Genomic DNA, 23408 nt, shown 5'->3' on the forward strand with positions numbered 1-23408 from the left:
ACACCCTCTTTCTTTATCTCCTGCTTTGCTGTTATCCATGGACAGACTGACCGCCACCTTACTTGCTTACTAACGGGTTATCTAACCACATTACACCTACCACCCCTGCAGTGACTATCCGGTAACGAAAGCGCTTTTTAGTTTCTTCATGTGCCTGCCTGCTTTAGTTGTCTCTGCACGAGGACCAACTGAAGAAGTTAGACTAACTTCTATCAAGCGTATTAGGATTTTTTCATATCCTGCACGCAGGTTCTGGCACGCAAAAGCCTGAGTCATTGCATTGCACTTGATTTATTGGGCACCTTCTGTGTTCCTTTTTAATCTATCCAAAATTGTGCTGAGCGGCAACTGTGGGAAATCTAACTTAATAGCAGCTGATATTGAAGCTGCTATTGATACAAAAACAGCCGGATCATTTTTGTATAGAACCACCTCCAACATAGCACATGTCTTGTGGGAGGATGAATACACATGTTCAGGTGTGTGTGTGTGTGTCGCTGCTTAGAAGCATGAAGGCACACACACACACACACACACACACACACACACACACACACACACACACACACACAGTGTGCTGTTTGTTGAGAAACCTGCTTGTTAGTTTTGTTAGCTTTTACTTCTCCAACATTCTGTCAAAACAGACAAAGAGATTCGCACCAGACATGGTGTGTGTTCCATCTTTGGAAGAAAAAGTGTTTGATGATAGTATTAACCAGACAGCTGAGCAAGGCTGGCACTGCAAAACCCCATAATACAACTTCCACTGCACTCAAAGTTTAACTCGAAATACTCTCTAACTCCATGAATACAGCAACGCCACATAGGATATAATGCTGCAATTAAAGGCTCCACTGTATTTTTACTCTCACCTGTATTTCTGAGCAGCCCCGACTAGCCTTGAATCAAGCTGTGTGTTTTTCTGCTGCCCCTGAATGAGATATTGATTTTCAAGAGGGCTTCTTTCATTGCAGTATGCTTGCAACATTAAATCTAGACAACGGCGTATTTTTCAAAATCACGCAAGCACTGTAAAACATATGATTTAGAGTCCTTGGCCACAGAGAGCATGATCATCATTTCTCTTTTAATTTGAGATAGCACACGAGGTGTGGTGCAGTATGTCTTAAGGCATCATTGCATAATTTTCCCCATCAATCGATACCTTCCGGTATCTGCATGCATCCTGGCCCCGCCTCCTGTGGTGATGCGATGTCATTTACTTCAGTGACCTCGTAATACCTCCAAGCTGTGTCAAGGTTCAGCGACAGCGACAGAGATGGACTGAGCTGTTAATCTCCCTCACCGATCTCTTCAGACACACTCACTCTGTCACGGATACCCTGAAGCAGAAGCCGCCTTTTTTCCTCCTTTCCCTCGTGAACACTGACAGGTGAAAGGACTGGATAAGTCTTATATCTGGCTATCTCTTCAGATCAGTCACCATGAGGGTGTGCTGCTGTATGTGAGTCTGTCAAGGTCACTTTTAGCATTGTTCAATATGAATACTGACAGTGTTGTTCCCTTAACAAAGAACCAGGCTTCATCAAGGCCTTCTCCCGGAAATAAATACTATTTGGTTGTGAAGAGGGCTGAAATATTCATTTGGGTCAAACTTCAGATTGAATCAGAAAAAAGGGTTCTGCAGGTAATATAAAATGTTTGAAATGTTGCCAGAGAAAGGGGCTACTTTAAAGTGAAAACCACTGAGATTTTGCTCGAAGTTGATCTTACTTAAATTCAGTTTACCTGAAGCACATTAAAAAAAAAAGTATTGGAAGCGTAAAAAAAAGGTCCAAATTATGACAGTGATATTAAAAATAATAACAATTAAGACAAATGTACAAATAAATCAGATTAAAAGAAATTGAAATCTAAAGTGAAAGCTATCCCAAGACAATTTGTTTATGATGGAATAAATACTCCGTTTGATTTCAAAAAGCAAGGTCTCTTTAAACCTAATGGCATCCATTAAGACACAGAGACGGGTGATGAAGGAAAAGGAATAACAGCTAAACACTGATTGGATTCACTACTTTTTCAGTCCATTAATGAAGCACTTTAATTTAGCTGCCAGAGAACTTTGTCTGTGACCTTCTCCGGTGCCCTCGTCCAATATATTGAGCAGTGTTTGAGGAGAGAGGGCGAGAACACCTCTTCAAGGGAAATTAATATTCACAGAGGATGCTGTCCAACGCTGCACTAATCTGCATGAGATCTGACTTCCTTTCATTAATCAAGACGAGTATGCCCCGGTGCATCAACGTTGTTTACCTTCGGAGTTTGTTGTTTTCCCAGCCTGTTGACTCGAGGCAAACAGCATAAATCACACAACAATACATGACTTACCTTAACTACCCACACCGGCTGCTGCTGTCGTGCCGTTTAGACAGGAAATATTCTTTAGGTTTTTGGGAAACATGCATGAGTATTGAGGCTGTGATTAATACATGATTAAAATATTCATATACCAATTTATTATTAATATATTAATAAAACCTAAGAGAGTCTTAATTTTGATTATAGGCTCAACAGTGACTTGGCTGTCAAAATTTGCTGTAACTACAGAGACAGCATTATGTACTTTAGGGAACGTTTAAATGTACATGTGCACAATGTGAAACTTATGTAAATAAATAATCTAAATATATAATAATAATAAATAAGAAAGAAATTAGGAGAAATAAAAATGTATATGAACTAGCAATATTCATAGTAATTAAAATACTTAGGTTGCTTGACTGACATCAACACATGACTACATCCTGCAAGTATTGCATTTTATTATTGTGTTTTATAAAGGGAATGATTTTAGTACTTCAATAGAGCTATGTGAAAACTCCTCTGTATTTCATGACACAGACACCAAAATTATTAGGAACAAAATTAGATGTATTGTAGTGTTGTGTGGTTTATTGTTGTAGGCACTCTTTATAATAGTCCTCTATAGAATTCTTAAAAAATATATTTTTATTCAAAATATTGGCCTTCTGCATTTTTGCTTTTTAAATTTTGCTTGTTAAAAGGCTAAAACACCTTATGCTTATCAACACATTTACACCACTGAGAAAATGCAGTGTTCCTGTTTTTAATCATGTCTGGAATATGATTCAGGGCCATCTTCACCTGATGATAACTGTTTACAAATTACACGGTAAAGTCTAATACAGAAAGCCTGTTCCTCGACATTTCTTTAACAGTGTTAGCAGAGCGACACGGGGCACTGCGCCAGTGTCACAGCAAGTTGTTTCAGCTCTCCAGGGTCAGACGCACAAGTATTAAACTGCAGCTGAAAAAAGCTTTTGAATGCTTGAATGATCCACCTGTATTTTCTTTATAGGAATGTGCATTCTTCCTTTATAGGTGTGTTACATTTAAGGTCAATGAAATCTGTTCAAAACATGTTAGACCACAGGTGCACTGGCGCTCTTATTATCAGACTGCTGACTTTTTGAGGATACAAGGTTTCTGTGAGACAGAAGGGGGGCAGTGTCATTTGTCACTTAGCACTCAGCAAAGAGGAGCCGTTTGTCCTCACTGTCTGATGTAAAACCGTTCTGCACTTCACTTCCTTTTGTGGCGAGCAAGGTCAGTTACGCAAAATTGGCAGATTGAGAAAGTGGAATCAAAGATGGGAGAGCATGTCAGCAGAGACAATTTAACCCCTGCAATAAGCCCTCCCGCACAGGGTCGCACGCTGATAAATGTAATACGAATGATACAAAAAAATTACTGGTTACAGTCAACACTACAGTGGCACTTTTTATACATTTTCTCTACACTCATATCATGTTGAAATTTTATGGGATGCTCTGACTTCCAAGTGCTGAAGGTCAGCTGTTTTTGAGCATACACTTTACAGTAATCACATAAAAAATAATAATAAACAAATATATGGTCAAAATGTAATCGTTTGAATTTTCATTTTAAATGTAATATCCAGTTCCTTTCTCTGAAGACTGAATGTCAGAATCAGAAATCCTTATTGATACCTGGGGGGAAAATGAAATGCACAGTCGCTCTGATGTACAGCATAGAGAGTTATGAGAAAGAAGAAACAAGAAGTATTAAAATTAGTTTGTAAAAATATAAGAAATGTGCATTTTGCTACAATGTTTAATGTAATCGAAAATACATGAAAACATAAAACTGTATTATGCAACATTAAAATGTATAAAACTAATATGTAGATATTAGTGTGTAATGCTAATTTGTGTATTACTAGTATGTAAAATATAGAAACATCTATAAACTTGTATTATACCACATTACAAAGTATAAAGCAAACTTGTAAAAATTGGAAATATGTGTATTATTCTACATTATAATATATAAAACTAGTATGTAATATAGTATATAAATATATACAAATATGTGTGTACTATGCTACATTGCAGTGTCTACAACTAATATGTAAAAGTTTAAAAAAAATACAATGGGTATTATACTTCATTACAATGTATAAAGCTAAATTGTAAAAATTGGAAATATAGACGTATGTGCATTATGCTTGATTACAATGTATAAAATAGGAATGTGAAGAATAGGAAAACAAAAATAAATATTTTTCACAATGTAACACTAGTGTGTAAAATATAGAAAAATATAAAAACTTGTATTATACCGCATTACAAAGTATAAAGCAAGCTTGTAAAATTTGGAAATATGTGTATTATTCTACATTACAATATATAAAACTAGTATGTAAATTAGTATATAAATATATACAAATATGTGTGTACTATGCTACATTGCAGTGTCTACAACTAATATGTAAAAGTTTTAAAAAAATGCAATGGTATTATACTACATTTAGCACTTAAGTGTAAGTGTATTGTGTGTAGTGTATTGTACCTTATTAGTGTATTGTACCTTATTACAATGTTTAAAGCTAGCTTTTAAAATGTGGAAATATAGAAATATGTGTATTATGCTACATTACAGTGTATAAGACTAGTATGTCAAGTTTAGAAATATAAAAAATATATGTACTATGCTAATTTATGCAACACAATGAATGTATAAAAAGAAATAAGAGTAAGAAATATGTCAAAATAAGTAAGAAGTGTAAAGTCTTGAGTTTGGTTAGTAATTGCTGGAGTTTAACCAATTTCAAATGCTGATTTTTTTTTTTTTTTTCAAATAAAATCAGTTTCTGCACTCCTGGAACAAGCAATGAAATTAACAACATTAAGCGCTTTTGCACAAGTTCAGTTTGACAACAAGTGAAAGTCCCAGTAATGAATGGCTTCAGTTGATGCGGTTTGCGGTGGCAGAGCCGTGTGACTTGAACTTTTATATATGGTCCCAGGACTGGTTCCATTTTATGTGAAAAGTGTGTCCTAGAGACAGAGAAGCTCCAGCACATTATAGTCCTCTTATTAATCCATTACATCACTCAATCCCTGTGGGAAGTCGGCTTTGAGGTTAATAATTTCAGAAATATGGGCAAAACAGACCCGGATGGAAGGATCCTTGAAACACAACACGAAGAAGAGAGAAATAGTCCTAGGTTTAGTTTCATCTTTAATAAACTAATAAATTAAAGGCCCCCACGTTTTATTACTTCAGAAATGGAATTAAAGTATAAATTCCTCCCTTTTACCTTTTGATATGTTCTCTCATTAAGAAGGGGCTGAAATTGCACCTCCTGCTGCTCGGTGCTCTCTGAGCAATTGTTCTTTTACAGTGTTGTGCTTTCAAGGCAAGAGTGTAATCAAAATCCTGAGCATTGCAATTAGATACAATGGCTTTCCCTATCCCTGTGTGGGCATCTGCCGAACAGAGCACGGAGGGAAAAGGCGGAGTGAATATATTGTGTCTGCATTGAAGGAGGGTGAGTAATCTGGTATGTATTGTGAGTGCACACTCCACAGTCCACTGGCTGTGAATAGCCATTGTTTTGTGAACTGGCTTTAAAGTTTTCAAAGTAATTTGAAATAGTCCCTAAATGTGATTATATTGCTGAGTTTCGAGCCTTCAAAGTAAAAGAGGAGCGAGAAAACAAGTCTTTGATTGACACGTGAAGTCAATGAATATCAGATAGAGACAAAACAATAACACCAGCCGTGATTTCGAAGATTATATCTAGGCTTTGGAAATATCTCACATGGTTTAAATCTAATGCCCATATTCACTGACAGACGGCCATTGTATTATCTTACAGTATATTACACAATACTGTACATTATAGTAGGCCTAGTGTGCTTCCTTTGTATCAAAGACTGGATTTTCAGCTTTCTTTATATGGTGCAGTACCGATAAATACAGAAAAGATTTTGTCTCATGAAGGATTTGTCAAAGTAATTTTAGCTGTCATAAAAAATAAAAAAACAAAAATCCAGCTGCAGTAGTTGTTTTGCTTATTTTATGTCGTGACCTTCGACTGCTCCTTGTTTCCTGTGGTGGAGGTCTGTTATGAGATGAGGCATTTTTTGGGATGGGACACGTTCTAGTTGTACTTGACTTTTCCTTTCCACTTGTCCTTACCAAGCAGGAGGGATAATCAAACACACATGTGTACATTGCGGAGAGGAAAAAGAAGACCGGGGTGGGTGTTGGATTTCAGCACAGTAGACCCCACTTAAAGGAGAATATTCAGCAGGCACAAAATATTTGAAACTGACATAATTAAGGCAGGGAGCAGACGGGAAACTGAAGCAGTTTGTGAGCAAAACAACCTGGGATTTTATCCGCCACTGTTGGCTCATGAAATGTGTTTAAAGTTGCAGTTGTGCACAGTTATTCCTAGAAAGGCACATAATAGCCTGGCTTTTGAAAATCATTGTGAGATTTTAATGCAGTTTAAAGCAAGGGTGAATTGTTTTTAATTTAAAGAATAAAAGGCACTCAAGCTTTAAAATGTTCCAACATAATCGCAGTATATTCATTTACAGTTATGCAAAGGGGATTATTAATTTGGTTAATTATTAATGTATTGATTTACAAATTGTGTGTGCATGTGTGTGTGTGCGTGCGGAGCGTTAGAAAACTTACTTTTGAAATTTTATCGCAGATAACTAGTTACCCAATTAAAAATGTAGGAAGTAAGGGACTGTTGCTAATTTATGAGAGGGGAGGGAGTGGTGCATAATGAGGGAGGCTTGTCAAATAATTTTTTAAGCACTCAGGAGGGACCAAGGGTTTTTATTCTGGCGTAGGGGCGTGATATATACCTTAAGGGTAAGGTTGTATTTTATTTTTTATGTCAAACACCCTCTGAAACCCTAAACCTGTAGGGAGGCTTTAAAGGAACGTTTGGGGTGTTTTTTTTAATTGCTAAAATTACACCATTTATCATAGCAAGAAACTGTAAAAGCATAGATTATCTTTGGATTTGTTATGTGAAATGAATGCTTCCGTCATGAAACATAACCAAATCTAAGTTTAAAAGAGTGAAATTTCATCAAAATCTCATCATTCCATGTCTCATTTGAAATTTCACAATAAAATAAACCTTTGCGCCATAGAAATAAAGGGAGGGTTATGTCTTTTCCCTCAGTCATTCAGGGAGGCTGAAGGAAAAATATTTGTAGCTACAAGGAGGGTCAAGAAGAAAAAAAAGCTAAGTAACACCCCCGCCACCCCTCTCATCTGACAAACAACAAACAGTCCCTAAAGTAACTTTAATTGGATTTAATTACTTCTCTGAGAAATACTTTTAAATATTTCAAAAGAGGGCATTCCTGCATGACGAAAAGAACCAAAGCACATATATACGTTTTACCAAAAAGACTATACACAGATGTAACTCTTTTGTAATCACACACATCATTTTGATTAGTAATGCAATTTAAATACTTTTTTCCTGTTTACTTTTTTTCTCCTAACTTGATTACAGTTAGATTTATTTTGTAATTCGATTACACAACTCTGTTACATGTGACTAGTTACTCACCAACACTGTGTGCATGTGTGTGTGTGTGTGTGTGTCCGGTGCTTGCGCTAAACTTTTTCACACAAATGTGCTTCCACATTGAGTTTGAAAGGCTTAATGTGCAAGCTACTGATGTCTGATGCATGAAGTCATGTGGAGCAAGGCTAACTGAGTCTGTTATGTTACCAATTATTGTCAGAGGAGGACTGATGTTGTAAAGAATAGGTGCTATAAAGTCAGGAAGTCACTAATGAACCAATAATGAAGATTCAGATTAAGAGAACTAGTGCACACAGGAGGCTTTACACAAATTCACATCAAATTGCTGTGGCTGGCCTGGCTTATGCCCAGGAAACAATTTGAAATCAATTCAGCAGTATTTAGGCTAATGCCTGAGCTTTCACTGCACTCTCTTTTTTCCTCTAAATTTTATATATTTTTTGCAGTTTTATGTGATCCTTTCATGCACCAAAAAGCTTGAGAAAATAAGCAGTTGGATGAAGGCTTCTCCCTGAGTGTTAGGAATTCGTCGTGTAGAAGTGGTGTGCCGGCGTAAAAATTCTCATTTGTTTCAACAATGGGAGATGGTGAACACAAATATTTTTGATCTAATGCTAGAAAGGGAGCTCAGCGGTGAATAAATCTGCTGCAGGTTCTTACCATTTCTCACAGTCTCACACTGGGATTTCAGCTTCTGGAATCAGTGGTGGTGGGGGGACTAACACCACCTTGGCAAGGGCTCTCTTTGTCAGCTTATTACAGAGAGAGTAAAGTTTGTAGTTTTTCCTCATATTGCAAAAGCAAGTCCCAAATGCACAGTGAGACACACCATGGTAACAGAGACACAGAGTGTTGCCTTTTGTTTTCATTTTCTAGTCTTTTACAAGAAGCATGCTTTCAGCCTATTTTGCTCCAATATTCAAGGCTCCGGCGTATTATGTGTCAGACGCTGGGAGTGCGTCTCATCTTGGAGAAAAACGCCTCTTTTGAATCTCACTTTAGAAGATCCATTTTTTTATCTGCAGCTTTCTTGTTCCTCTGGCTGCCACACATTTCAGTTTCAACAAATTCTTGCCAAATGTGAAATGCACAAATCAAGTGTCTTCGTCATCGACACAAGGTATAATTTGGCACCTGTAGAACGCGAGGCTTTTCATGTGCATGATTCAACGGATGTAGACGCTGAATTGACAAGTTTGTTGGAAACCTTTTTGTTAAATGTTGAATAAATTAATCAAAGGGCTTCATTGACCAATGAAGGCATGAACAACCACACATTTAAGATTCAAGCTGAGCTGAAGACCTTTTTTCCCCCCTTTCATTTGTCCGTAAAAAATGCATTATTGACAGGTGAAATTTGTCCAAATGTTGCTGTAGATTCACGTTAATATGAATTAATATGCTTTATCAGATGACATAAGATTTTGCAGTCAGTCCTGATTTGCCATCTGCATCCCTACACAAACACTACGTACAGGATTTCCAGGGTTTGTAATATAGGAGGGATGTGGAACCAATTGCACCAGACAGTGCCAGTTACTGTGCGCAGGGACACACTGAGGTGGTCAGATCAGGCTGATGTGAATCAGAAAGAATTAAGCCACGACGAGGTGAACTGTGATTGAGTGTTGATCTAAAGCAGCTGGGTGCCTTGGACTGTGTCCACGCCAAACCATGAAAGACAGATTGTAGAACAGTCGCAGACACATATACTCACGCTGCAACAGGCCACACACACTGGATCACACAAATGCACACCTCACTTGCAAGCACACTTGTAATGGAAATATAAACACAGATGCACATACACACACGTAATTACACAGTCTATGGGCAGCGACACGCGTGTGCATGTGTACCTGCGTGTGTGCAAGAACAATCACTGATACACTGCAGATTTATAGTCGGGGGTCGGACGCTGCGGACAGAATTGGTTGCAGATGCCATATCTCTTCCATGAATGCTGTGCGGCACATTCTTCTGGCCTCCCACAGAAACCTCTCTTTTTTTTCCATTCATGCTCTCGGTAACATCGCTTCTCTTTAGGATACACAGCATAATAGGAGGACGTCATGCTCTGAAATCTTTTCCACATGCCGGTCGCATCTTCATTCGGATGTGTGAACAGGGTCAAGGGAGTAATGGAGCTCGGGGGCCTTCTGTGCATTTTATCCTCGATGAACTTTCGGCATCTGAAAGGCATCTTGGCTCATATAAAGAGGGGCACACGGAGAACTGGAAAATGCAAAACAACAAGGCAAACAAACAACAATTACAAATGCTGGTAATGTTAATTAAACCTTGTGTCTAGGACCACTGCAGTGCCCCGGCTAATGAAGACCTTTCAGTTAATGAAGATGATTACGGACGGACACAAGGAGTTTTCTGATCACTTGTCAGTGACAGTATTTGCACAAACACTCCAGCATTGTCATCAGTGTTTTATATCCCCTTGGTGGTTGTTAACACTGATGCCAGTATTGAGATTTATGGTAGCCAAGAGTGTCTACTGTTTCCCCTTTAGCTTATCTACATGATCAGATTATCATTAGGGGAATGATGCAGTAGTTGTGCATGGCGGGCCCCTCTGCAGAACAAAAAACTCATTCTTTAGGCTTTTATGGGGACCATAAATTCTTGTGACTTTCTACATCATAGCAGGATGGACAAATGGAAGATAGTAATCAGCAGGGCCTCTTTTCTGCAGGGCGAAATAGTGTTATTTACAGCAGTCTGATGAAGGTCAAGGGTCATGTTGAGACATCATCTGACCAATTATCCTCTGTAAATAATGGAGACAAATTGCTGTTCCAAGTAAGTAATGATAAACAAAGAACAACAGCAAAAAAAAAAGAAAAAAGAGAGAGACTAAATCAATTTAAACTTGTGCATCTCAAAGGGCCACATTATACTGCAGCCAGACAATGTCCCAAGCCCATCGCAGGGTCCTGAAAATGTTATATTAACAAATGAGAGCAATTTTTTATGGTTCCATAATGAGCATATGTTTCAGCAGAGTACTTCAAGCTGAGGAGGGGAAGTCAGCTGTCATCCTTTGTGGACTCTAACTATGGAGGTAAGCAATACAAATGGGCTCTCTCTTATAATGAGATGTTAGCCCAAGTATCACATAGAGCTTTTAATCGTCCGTAACATGCTCTGTGGGAAGATAAAGTGAGATAACAAGCTAAGTGTTGGAGTTCAAAGGAAGTCTTGCCGAGAGAATCACACTAAAAATGTCGGGTGTATATGCGTTGGGCCCTCGCAGATTGAATCTGTAATGTTTATGATGTAAACAGGCAGTGACTAAGCTCTTTGAAATATCAGGATGATAGATGCTTTTTCACTAACACATTGCTGCATGCCTTCCTTTTAGAAATTTTAAACAATTTTATTGTTGAGTTAATGTTGTCATAAATATATATATATATATATTTGCAATTAATGTCAATTTTTAATATTTGTACTAATTTTTCACACTTTCAACACCAGCTGCAATTCTTTCTGTGCCAATGAGAAACCTGCTTTGTCACGGTCTCTGGTGTTAAAATAACAGCCAAGAGTTTTCTCACTCTGACGCACGCAGGCTTCATACATGTGCAAGTTTGCTTCACTTGACAATAGTTTGCCTGTCTTGGAACAAAATCAAATATTGATATTCTTTGCGGTATCGAAGTTAGAAATGCCAGTATCGGGACAACACTATTTCGAGTACACCTTAAGGGGAGTTCCGCTTCCTACGCTGTTTCCGCCCCATGTATCGACAGTAAATTAATGGACTCCTGTAGCACTCAGCACTCAGCCAGTGAGTGGCACCCCATTGATTTCAAGGTGTACTCTTGCCCATATATGGCTTTCTGAATAACCCTTTAAGGTGCAGGAAGAGTGCTCAGACAGTCCACCGCAAGGATGAAGCTCTGTCTGGATAAATATTTCAACACTTGGACTTTGCTTATTGATTGGGGCAGTAATTTCCACACATGCCACCCCGGGGAGACAGGCACTAATGATGCTGGTTCCACCATGTCCAGCCAAGGCTTTCCCACAAAGACATACTCCCAAGTCCCGGGCCTGTGAATTATGGGATAAAACATTAACAGCTTTAGAAAGTGTTGCGCATGTTTCTTTTTTTTTCCTCAGCCACGAGCAAAGCCTGGTGTCTCTCATCAGCAGGCCCCGAAGAGGGTAATGGCATCCTTGGTTTGAAGCCAAACTGCCTGTTGGAAGAAGAAGAAAAAAAAGTTTTCAACACTTTCTGACTTTGAAAATAATTTCTCCACACATCCTGAAGTGTTAAGTTGCGATTTCTTAGATTGAAAAACTATAGCAACTCTTACAAACACGGTCATTTCAAGCAATAAAGCACACAGCAGGTCTGATAAACATTGTGGTGGAATATGTCTCTACCTGCGTTGGCTATGGCCGCTGTGAAATTGCAGCACGACCTCAACCATGCACCATCTCACATTAGGTAAATTCCTTCAATTCCTCTTGCCTCGGAGCCCATGGCATTGCCAGTGCTGATGCATTTGCCCAAAGCACTCCAATGGCTTGTCACTTTCTTTGCCTCTGGCAGAAGAACCACTCTAAATCCCAGTTGTTTGTATGCATGTCTTCGCCTGTGCCCCTCTAAAAGGGGGCTGTATTGGATTTGTGTGTCCCCCATGGGCTCCATAAAGAGTAAAATATCTCATGAAGACACTAGCTGCATGCTGCGAGGATAGCGGTTTAATATATGTTGCTGTGTCTCACATCCTCTGGGGTGATGAGGTGATGAGAGCTAGTTTCCCACCTGTGGGGCGACAGTAACAATTTGTGCTAACGCTAAGCCAAGTCAGCCCAGCCTCAGCGGCAGGAGAGCAGAGAGGGGGAGCGCTGCTGTTACTCAGACGTGCTAATTACCTCTCCGGTAAAGTGTACAGTGACTTCCCCCCCTCTCCCCTTGGCCTGGCGCCTCACGCCATCAACATAATGAGAACATAACTTTTTATTCTGAATACCTAAATATCTCCTTAAGTGATCGATAATGTGCATCATCATAAATCACGTCTGGGATTGCCTGAAATTATTCCAGAAGTCAATACTGTGCGCCGCAGAAGACTTTTGAGAGCGACTAATGGTGAGATATAGCTGCCTTTGGGGAGATATGAGGGATATTCATGCATATGTATAGCGCAAAGTTTCTCACCCCCGAGCAGGAGTGAGACCGGGGTTGGCGCTCGACAGGCACTTCTGGGCCCGCTGTGTGGCATTGGGCCCAGCAGGAAGAGCAGTGTAACCGGTGTCTGGTGGTGAGCTTGGCCGTGAAAACGCACCATTAATTCTTAACGCAATTAAGCCGGCGTCGAGAAGAGAAATTAAGAGAGCTCCTTATTTAGCAGACAGAGAAGTCTTTTTAAAAGGGGCACTAATACTGTGATTACTCAGATTTGAGGGAAATTATTCACAAAGAGGCCACATGGGAAGAAAAGGGAACTATGTTAATGCTTAGATGGCATTTCAGGAAAGTTTGTTCTTCCTTGTTTTTGTTTTTATCTCACGATAAAGTTTCAGATTCAGTGAAGGTTGAATACACAAGGCATTTTTCTTGTTGCTATTATTTCCAACATCCTGCGTCGTGAATGAGCAGGAGAGTTTTGTGCGGCTAATCAAATAATAAATAGGCCCTGCTCTGTGATGGTTTTTAAAGGCTTCTGGAACACAGAGCTGCAGCTCTCCTGTGGCACTACATGCGATCAGCTGCAATTATTACCGTTCCTTGGAGTTGAAAAGGGATTACTCCACAGCAACTCCTGGGCTGTGGGTCTGAAATATAAAATAGAGAAAAAAAAATTCAACACAGCAACAGCTGGCTGTAGATGCGATTACCAAAATTAGGTTAATGGTTAGACTTAAAAAGATAATGTGTGTATTGTACACTATGACTGTAAAAATCTATCATTCACATCCAGAGGGATCTAAACAAAAATAATTTATAAATTTCAGTAAATTAATTTCTAAAGATTTTCTTTGATAATTCAAAATATCATAAATTATTTTCCTAGTTTCCAGAAAAGATTAAATATATGTTTTTAATAGACGAACATGAGTGAAAAGTGATCTTTAAATACTTTAAACATTGTGTGTGATTTGGATGTGCCAGCAAGACATTTCTTAAAATTAGAAAACAACATTCTTTCTGAAAACATGTTTTTTTAAAAATATATAACTATGGATGTTATTAATTAACCAAGGAACAATTAATCTGTTGTTAAGAATTAAATCGGACATGTGAAATTTAATAGATCAATCGATAGGCTATGCAATTCTGTTATAGTATAATATATATAATGTGTATATATATATATGCATAATTTACAATATGTTGCTGTGAGCTTTGATTGAAGAAACAGAGCATTTGATTTTGTCTGATATCTGCAATGCTTTGACGTTTTTTATTTCAAATAACAATTCATCAATTAATTGATCACTAATTTCACCAATAATCAACTCAGCAAAGTGCTTACAATTTGCAACTTTATATGAAACATATCATTAATGTTCCAAAGTAATGCTGCGAACTGATTTCTCCACAAGACAGAATGAAAATATCAGCATTTAATATTGCCTCTCTTTTCATATAAATGCATCAAGAATAATAATTTGGACTTTTATTTTATTTCTTTTTTTAAAGTTTAGTTTTTCTTTGTTTTTCCCATGATCATATTCATATCCATTTCATATTTCTGCTGTTAAAATCTGTAAAAATCCCCCAAATTGTCAGGACAAGACAGCAGGCTGAGCAATGAGCAATCTCTGCTCCTTAGTATGCACATAGTATTGTGATGGACTTGGGAATACAGCTGTGGAGGCACCTGCAGGTTCATTTGCAAGCTAGCATTCAAAATCTCTAAGGAATCATTTCAAACTCCTGATTGGACACCTGTCAGCTCTTCCGATTCACCAGACATTATTAAATTGTAGCTAATGATTGGTAAATTTCAGCCAATCACATGGATTGACAAGAGGACTCCATAAAGAGAGGAATTTGTGTCAGCGCTGCTGTGGAGAAGGCGAAAGCTCAGTAAATTAGTGTCTGTATGGATAATACATTTGATCCTGATTAGTGCATGCAAAATGTCAGCATATTTTGAGAAATGCTGACAACAAGCAGAACATCCTCTAAGAGCAGTCAAAAGTTTTTGTATGTGCAAGGATTTCATGGGCAGAGGAGGAAATGTTTGTGTGTGTGTGAGAGCAAGACAGAGTGCGTGGGTGTGTATTGTGTACGAGGCCTTTGTGAAAGCATGTTTTGTGAGTGTGCATGTCTGTGGATTCGTGTGTGTGTGTGTGTGTGTGTGTGTTTTCCTCCTGTCCCAGAGGGAGGGTGCTGAATAACAGGCCCTTTTTGACAGGCTGGGACGCTGAGAGCTGTCAGCCCCCTCGCCAGGACTGGGATGAGTAGCAAGAGAGAGAGAGAGAGAGAGGAAGTGATAGAGAGAGAGAGAGCGATAGAGAGAGAGAGCGAGACAGGGGATTGGGGGGCTCCATGTGTTTAGACTAATAGGAGGCCAGCGTTCAGCTTCTCCTCCAGCAAGAACAGACAGTTGAAATCTCTGGGCAGTTAGCACAGCGCTGCCTCTCAAAGATTTCCTGTCAGATCATGTCTATAAGAGGGGAAGAGGTTCTCAATAGCAAAGGGAGGAAAAAGGGGATAGAGGAGAGAAAAAAAACAGCACCTGGAAAAATTGTCTGCCTTCATGAGAATTGAGCGGCCTGAATGGAGTTCTAAAGTTGGGCTTGACAAGGTGCATGCGCACTCTCTGGATAATTGAGAAATTTAGATTAAAAAAAAGGGCAGATAGACGCTGCCAAAGCAATTAATAACTGTATGATATTTGGGATTAATGAGATTAGATGTTGGTGTGTTTAACCTTCTGGCCATTGGCACAAGTTGAATGAAATGTATCTGAATGGGATGATTTCCACAGCCTTCACAGCTTCATTAGGCAGAAAATGTGATGAACAGAATTACTGAGAGCAGAAGTGTTGTCATCCAGTGTTAAAGTGACGCGACAGCATAACAAAACTATTTTTAAAAAGTAAGATGTGAAATGCCACTATAAGATTTTAATTGCTTTACAAAAAGCCGAGTGCTTAACCTCATTTTGTCAAAATACTTTAGTTCCACAAAATGCTGCATGTCATGTGTATAAGGTTTGAGTGGCAAATGTGCACACACAGGAGCTTTGGGTTAGTTGAAAAATTTTCCTAATGTTAGATTATCAGCTGGAATCATTTCTTTATTATATAAACTGACAAACACAGCGTGTTTGCAATTTCAAAATGAAAGACGCTGTTAGTCATCTGGAAGATGTGGCAATGCATTCTAAGAGTGATTTTACTGCCGTCTAAAAATACCAACACAATGAGAGGGTGCTTTTAACTGATACACACACAGGGAGCAGCAATCTAGGCTGACTGTTTTGTAGGCCAGAGAAGTGTCTACCCCCTGCCTATAACCAAGCTCCACTTCTCCATATACAGTCACTGTTTATTTGCACATATCAAAACAAATATTATCTTTAGTTTGTTTATTTTTCCTATTACACTGGTCCCTGCAATAAAACATGTTTACAAAATGCTTTCATTTGGTTGGAAGAGACGCCGACGACAATGACCTTAAGCCCATTATGATGACGCTTTTCTGATTTCTAAATATTTAATTGCATCCTGTTATGTAAATGATGCAAGACACAAATATCAATTATAGCACACATTGTGTACAACAGTGTCGATGCTCTGTGGTGACTCTCAGTTTTTATCTTTGGATAATTGAGGCATTATGTAGACATGGAGCCAAGAAAGAGTTCCGAAAGCTAGCACATCGCAAAAAAACATGACTTAATGCAAGAGTAAAATGTCAACATTACCATACATTGCTAATTGGATGCTCTATCTCCAGTTTTAAAATCTGGGGGTTTTCATATAATGAATGGTTTGCTAGGAATTGCCTTGCATAAGCATGATATTGAATGCAAATATCAACAAAGTATTTGTGTTTGTTGTCATTAGAATTAGAAACGAAGTGTGCAAATGACATCAAGCTGAATTCCTTCTGAATAGATGCAGTCAGCCTCATTTGTAGTCAGCTCTCTGCCCAGGCTGCACGGACAAATGCATTTCACCTAATTAGCAATGCCTGCTACAGAACATGTGTCACCGGCGACGTGAACAGACAGGAAGACAACGTGTACACAGCATCAGATAGCTTAAACATACTGTTGGCAGGGAGACGTGACTTGCAGATCACATAATACTTTAGATTAATTTGAGCCGAAGTTAATCTGATCTGGAGATTATAGTAAGCCAAAATAATGGCGTCTGCTTCCTGACAGTGTCCTTCACCCCTGACCCATCAGATTTCTTCCAAAAGTATGAGTCATGCAGTCAGACCTCACTGAGCTACAGTGTACTTAAGATTATGAAGACTTTGATTTAAAGGATTTCATCTGACAAACTGGCTTCTACCTTTTGGAATAATGAAGGTTGACAGGACGAACAGGGTTTTATCCGAACAAATATTACTAGTGATAAAAAAAAAAAATAATGATGAATAAAATAAAAATAAAATTTTAGTTAGTTCTGTTTTGGTTTTAGTTTTGGGGGAGCTAATTTGAAAAAAAAAAAAAAAAGCTTTTCTAGCTCTGCAGTTTGGTAGTTTGGTTAACTAAGGCCACTACTGCTCTTAAAAAAAAAACCTAAAACTAAAACTTTTAAATTATATTTACTTTGTTTTTCACCTACAAACTTTGTCATGTTTAATTTGCTTATATGTACTTGTAATTTCTGGCGTTTGAACTGCTGAATGGTACAGTGGAGAGGGGGCTCTGTTGGAGCAGAAACGGCAGGCTGGGGATGGGGCATTGTGAGTTATTGTGTTTGCATGACTTTAACCCTTGAAAACCTGACCAAAATGGTTTAATTTCTTCACAAAAAACATAGGGGAAAAGACAATGGCCAACTTGGCAAGAAGTGTGTTTGTTTTATCATTGATAAAATGTGAGGTGACCTTGAGTGTTCAGAAAGGCTCAGATAATTTAATGTATTATTATTATTATTATTTAAGAAATGTCCCACAAATTGCATTAAATAATTGAAAGAAAAATAGGGGGTAATGTCCAGAGATTTATTTTTTTGTATAGTTATTCAAATTATATATGTACAGTTATGTTACCAAAAACAACACACACACACACACACACACACACACACACACACACACACACACACATAATATATATGTATATATAATAATTTGAACTTGAATTGACTTTTTACAAATTTCTTGCTAATTTTTGAGCCATGTCCTGATAAGTTGCTTATTGCCTTCTCCCCATGTTTTTGCTAACTGATTTTCTCAGGTTTCAAAGGGTTAAATGCCAATAAAAGACCTTGAGCAGAAAGCAACTTTGTAAACAATGATCAAATTTACAATGTTAATGTGAGAAATTATAACAGTTACTGTATATATAAGTCATATGTCAGTAAAAAGTGCCAGTAACTTAAGTTTGTTGCAAAAAGCGCCCTTCGCAGGTCAAACATAATCACAATTTGCAATTTTCTGAACATTTCTTGCCGAATTGCTCATTACCTTTTTCCTGTTTTCAAAAGAAATCAAACCTATTTTCTCAGGTTCCCAAGATTTCAATGCTTGTGAAAATTTTCTAAGCGCAGCACAACAGAACTGATGTTGATCTGGGTTCTAAAAGGTTAAACTACTAGTTTAATTACACGTAGTTCACCACTTCTCAGTGCTGGTTAGTTTCTGAGGAATAAGTGTGGCTGAGCGTTTCAAAATGACTCTTAACACAGATGGAAACCATAATTCCAAGTTCATCATTATTCCAGGAGGAGGGACTCCTCTGTATGCACATTGTCAAAAATGATGTGACTTGTAATGACCAGGGACAATCATTTACTTCAATTCTTTTCTCTTAACAGAAATGCGCCGTGATGACTGCAGCAGGGGAAGCCATAAAAGATAAACGTCCTGAAACAGAAAACAATTAACACACTGACCCATAACACTGACAGCCTTCCCAGCTTGGCACCGGCGTGCTCTGTGGGCTGTCAAATCCTTAGCTTTCCGTTAGGATGTGTAGGAATGCGTCTCTGCTTATTGAATTGTTGAGGGGGGACCCTTGCCTGGGGGTTAATACAACAATTTACTCTGGACTGCCTGTGGATGTGTTGCCATGATTTGTTTGGTGAGCGTTGTCAGCCTGCAGGGTTTGGCGCGCTCTTGCCTCCCTGTTAAGTGGGAAGATGTAGTGAGTTCCAGGGGAGCTCCATCATTTGCCTCCCACAGTAACTCTGTTTAATAAGTCAATGGAAATGAAAGATGGCTCAATGCATCATGAATTTGTTTCTACACATCACCCTTACTCAGTTTTAATTTAATTCATCGTTTTTTTCCCCCTCACGCCTCTTGGTCAAATCCCATTTCTGTAGCTTCCTAAATATCCAGTGTCAAGTGCACTTAATTCTAAATAAGCATCGTGAAGTGCTGCATCACAGGAGTCATCTTTCTACACTCATGGTTTTGCTTTGTGAAATATAATTTTCTAATATCTATGAAAATTAAACTTTTCTAAATGCAAATTTTAAATTTCTGCATAGTGTTCTGCAAGAGAGAAAAAAAGCTGTCAGGCTCAGACTGTCATGTTTTATGGGAATACAGCGTATAGCTTGATTTACAGCGTGCCGCTGATACCATCACATTCATTCATGACACATTTTTGTTCCGTCGCAACCTCCGTCTGTGCACCTCTGCCATTTCTTTATGCCTCAAGTGTCAATGAAACTACACAGGCATGGAGCATAATGAGGTTTATATTTAGCTGTTTTCTGTGCACTGCCTTGTATAAAGTTTGAGTGCGAGCTACAGTCTGTCAAAACAAAGAAAGTCCTATTTTTCAAATGCGCCCGCTCAATACAAATTATTCTCTCCTGCAGGATTTTTGGTTTGGGCCTTGTCAGGGAGATCATCAACATTCAGTGGTTTTTTGGCCTGCCTGTCCTCATGCAATAATGGCCACTCACCAGGCCAGGAGTCTTCCATTGTGGATTGTGTTTTAGTGAAAAATTCTAAGTAGCTTCATTTAAAATAGAACAAATGAATGCAGTTTTCCTTTATTTTGGAATTCAAAGTAATGTCCAGATGTCCAACATCTGATGGAGTTGTATCAAGTGTCCTTCTCCTCAGTGATGGCATCAGAAAAAGATCACGTTGGAGCGACACAATATGCTGCTGATCTTGAGAAGCCATGACACAGCTTTTGGCCAAATAGAGGTGGAATCATCTTCCAGGTGGATAGTTTCCCCTTCAATTTAAGCTTTCCCTTTCATCAGGATAACCACTGTTTCACCGTTGTTCCCTTGAACAGAAGCTGAAAAAGACTGGGGAAAGGAATGTCTGCTGGCAGGTATGATTGTACTGCAACACAATGTTATCATCCGGACACAGTTTTGTCGAACATTTGGAGAAAATCATTTTGCTCGATCTTTGACTGTCTGCTGGGCTGTGAGGCAGCTGTTGGGAGACTCACCACCTGGTGAGCAGCTTTGAAGTACACTTTGAGGATTAAATTATTCATTCAGGATGGCGACATGTATCCAGCTTGCCTGAGACTGTGGAGAAGATTTTGCCTCCTGCAGCTCAGCTTTACTGGACAGTCTTTCAGCACTCCCAGCTTCATCCCCGCTTCATGAAAATACTTCCCACAGAAAGTCTAAATTCTTTGTAGACACGTCTTAGTAACACAGTCTCCCACAGACAAAATTGAGATTATGATTATTAGCATGATAAAATAATATTGTACATGAAATGTTTTATGATCTGTAGCCTTTTCAGCATGTCTGCAGGATGTCCCAGATTTGGAAATGATTGTGTCCAGTAGGATGCTTTGACTTTAAAAGGAATCCTGCTTCAATGAAAATTAAGCAGGATATCCAGCTCCCAAAAAAATATTTTAACTGTTATTTTGACTTTTAATGCAGCTACAGCACTTTGGAGATAAAGCCTTGTGTGCTCACAAAGGTTTGAGGCTACAAATAGAAAAAGCAATTTAGATTTTATTAATAATGTGAATGATTGACAGGAAATTAAAATGGGCTTGGACTGTGACAAGAAGACCCTGTAAAAAAAACAATTATGCCATTACCGAATATGTTTGCTTATTTGATGGTGTGCCCATTACTGAGTGTTCATTTCTGTGTCAGGAATACTGTGTGTGCCTGGTTTGCTTATAACTAATAATCAAACATGTTACACATTGGACAGTATTTGGGCATCCATGTTCCATTATTTCAGAAAATACTGATGTCCTTTAAAAAAAAACCCTGCTTGTCCATAGAGTGCATTCCCAGGGCCAACAGGCACAACTCTGTTTTAATCAGGAAAGGACAAACAATTTTGTCTGTGATTGCAATTTCTTGTATTTTTTTTCCTGTGAAAACTGTATTTTTATGTTTTATTCTATCAGCTAGAAATATATTTGGCTACAAAAACAAGAGCATGAGCGCCAGTTTTTCAGGTATGGTGAATGACTAGTGACACTTGCAGGTTTCAGATACATTGCCGGGGAAATTATTATATTTTGTGACTCAGAATATGGCAAACTGAAAATAATTCAATTATTTATAAAGGAGGAAAAAAGTGGTGAAATTTCTTTATTTATTTATTTCCATAATGAATGGTACAAACACCTTATTAACTAATTATGACAGCATGCTGTGTGCTCCTTTGATGAAGTAAATGAAGAAAAGATAAACAGAAGGCACCAAATTTAATGTAAATAAGCCTTAATTGTTTCTCAGTGGAGCAGCTCCACATCGAACCAGGAGGAAGAGAAAGTTGTTTGAGGGAGATATGCATAGTTTCACAATTCTGTCCCACACACTGTGATGTCTCGGAAAATGAGCAGCCTTCCCTCATTCTGTCAAGATATACAATGTAACCTGTCAGCAAATTTGCCACGGTTGATGTGCAGTATGATTTACATCATGATTTTTTTGTGTGGAATTCCTCTGTTGCAGAGCCAGTTGTCCTCTGTAATGTTAACTGGAAGACACCACCAGGAAGAATGCAATGAGCATGCAGTGAGATACTGTATGATTTTATCTTTACTGACACAGGGGAGCAAATTATGAGAAGGCCCTCAAGGCCTGCATGCAACAGAAAAGTGCAAACCCTGTGGTTATGTAATAATTGTCTAGCTTGGCTGAATACACCACATTTTTTGCCATTCTGACATCAAGCTGTAGCAGGAAATTTGCCAGTATTACTTGACCAGCAGAACAAAGCAGCTCCACCTTGTTAGCCACAGTCGTTTCTGAAACAGGGTTTAGTGCCTGCTGACTGGTTTCTTCCTCATGGGATATATTTGGCTGTATGGTAATGTCTATTATGTCATTTTCACTATTCCTTTTGCCCAACTTCTGAAACAAAGACACAAGACGTTAACTGATTCATATTTGAAGCCGGACGTAGATACTGTCAACCTATTGTGTTTGGCTTGTTACATTTATGATCATGCTGTGCTTCACTGAGTACGTTTACATGCACAAAATATTCTGGATTTTATCTTATTCTTACATGGCTAATGAAAATGAATATTCCACTAATATTCACTTTCACTATCTATTTTGCACCAAAACACCAAGTCACATCCCTTGTATATGTAAATGTTCTTGGCAGTAAAACCGGATTCTGATTCTGATTCCTGTTTACATCCAGCTGTGCATGTACCAATTAATGTGTCTTAACATGACATTTTCTTGCATTTAAACCTAGGTGGTAATTATATGCTTAAAATGCCCCCTCCCCCAATATATTGATAAAAAATAGAAAGAAAACAAATGCTATGCTAAGACTGCTGTTGAAATAATTGTTGGCAAATGTAATCATTATCATAAATAAATGTAATTAACTGCACTTGATTATTTCTGGTTCTAATATTTCAGCTTGCTGCAGTTCTGCGTGTGGTTTGTGTAAGTGGCGTTGCCGTACCCTAACAGAAGCAGGTGCTCGACTGCTGTTGGCATAATCAAGGACAAACACTGTATTGTTTTACCACTGAATTACTTTCCAAACTATTAAGAAGCAACTACAATGTACTATGAGTTTTACAAAGGCAACATCACTGTGGACTGTTATAGTTTTTGTAAAGTGTTAGTATGTCATAAAAAATGAGAGCCAAGATGATCATGGCCCTGTGTTAAAATAAAGGAAAGTGTAACGACTAGAGCCGCTTGTGCCATTTCACTTTTTTTTATATCAAAGTAGGTTTATTTTTTACTTTTTTTTTTCAGAGTTTCCTACTGGTAGCGGACTTGTTGGACCGTACGAACGCAAAGCCTTTCCCTTTCATTCCTTTAGCCACCTTTTGAGAAGGTCGTTGTTGTGATATTTGCACATATTCAAAAACTTGATTCACAGGAATGCAATCCAGGCACTCCAAAAAAGTAGAAAACAAGGAAGGATTTTATT

At 38.3% G+C, this 23408-nt stretch overlaps 1 long non-coding RNA gene across 1 annotated transcript in view; it reads left to right on the top strand.

Moving 5' to 3' along the window:
- LOC148189560 (uncharacterized) overlaps nucleotides 1-23155 on the top strand; it is a 69836-nt gene extending 46681 nt beyond the window's left edge. Inside the window, exon 4 of the long non-coding RNA XR_015776604.1 lies at nucleotides 18860-23155. This is a non-coding gene — a long non-coding RNA (uncharacterized LOC148189560). The remainder of the gene's footprint in view (nucleotides 1-18859) is intronic.
- Nucleotides 23156-23408: the final 253 nt, after the last annotated feature.

Source organism: Plectropomus leopardus, chromosome 5 (genome assembly GCF_026936395.1).
Source record: "Plectropomus leopardus strain MGB_pleo_1.0 chromosome 5, ASM2693639v1, whole genome shotgun sequence".
NCBI lineage: Eukaryota > Metazoa > Chordata > Actinopteri > Perciformes > Serranidae > Plectropomus > Plectropomus leopardus.